We start from the raw sequence: 900 nt of genomic DNA, 5'->3' as shown, positions 1-900 counted from the left end.
TCTCGGAGGGTGTCGTCGAAAGCGCCAAGAGTACCCTACGGTGGGCCTGCTTAATGTATTCATGGGTCAAAGTCAAAGGTTCATCCAATCGTAGCCAAAGTCAAAGGTTCGATCATGAATATATTGAAAATAGATTTCTCCTGCACAGCAGTGGATTTTGCGCGCACGCCGAAGGATGAGTGTATTTTGTGCACAATGTCTAGATGAGATCTAGAATCTAGATCTAGATCTAGATCTAAAATCTAGATCTAAATCGAGATTTTAAAATAGAATCATGAAATAAAAGCAGAATTTAAATCTGTAATATTTCGATAACCTATTGAATACTGACAGTGGATTTTTCTTGCTGTGCATTATAGATTCTAAGATCTAGATCTAGGCTGGATCTAGATCTTCATGTGAATCTTAGATCGAGATCAAGAATCATTAAAGTATTCTTGAAAGTGGATTTTTCCTGCTGTGAATAGATCTAGAAATATAGGCCATCTGTGACGCTTGTCAGTTGTTAAAAATATGAATTTCTAAACTTAGATCTATCTATGGGCCAAGGCTCCTTCTTTCAATTATAGGCCTATGTCTTTACAATCCTTCGAGAATTAGGCTAGATCTAGAATCTAGATTAGGTTCTTCTAGGAAGCAACAATTGGCATGTAGGCCTCACTCTTTTTTTTTTAAGTGATTGAGCTGGAACTGGAGAAAATGCCACGCCTTCGAAGAGGGGGAAGAAGTCTCACCCCTAGAGGTGGTCAAAAGGTGTTGCTACATAGATGAATTCAAGGTAAAATATTTATGTTTTGTTTCTTTCCTGTTTTCAGTCTCTTTTTTCTCTTCTTAACATTCCTAATACTCCTCCATTATTATTCCGTTCGTAGGACGGGTACTTTTACTAGTAATAATAAT

General features: G+C 37.1%; 1 long non-coding RNA gene across 1 annotated transcript in view; it reads right to left on the bottom strand.

The window, feature by feature from the left end:
- LOC101860359 overlaps positions 1-900 on the bottom strand; it is a 44,284-nt gene that overhangs the window by 42,222 nt on the left and 1,162 nt on the right. The gene's annotated exons all lie outside the window — the stretch shown is intronic.

The sequence above is a fragment of the Aplysia californica genome, unplaced genomic scaffold, assembly GCF_000002075.1.
Source record: "Aplysia californica isolate F4 #8 unplaced genomic scaffold, AplCal3.0 scaffold00569, whole genome shotgun sequence".
Taxonomy (NCBI): domain Eukaryota; kingdom Metazoa; phylum Mollusca; class Gastropoda; order Aplysiida; family Aplysiidae; genus Aplysia; species Aplysia californica.
Note: the sequence above shows the minus strand (reverse complement) of the source record. Positions and strands in the feature narration are given on the sequence as shown.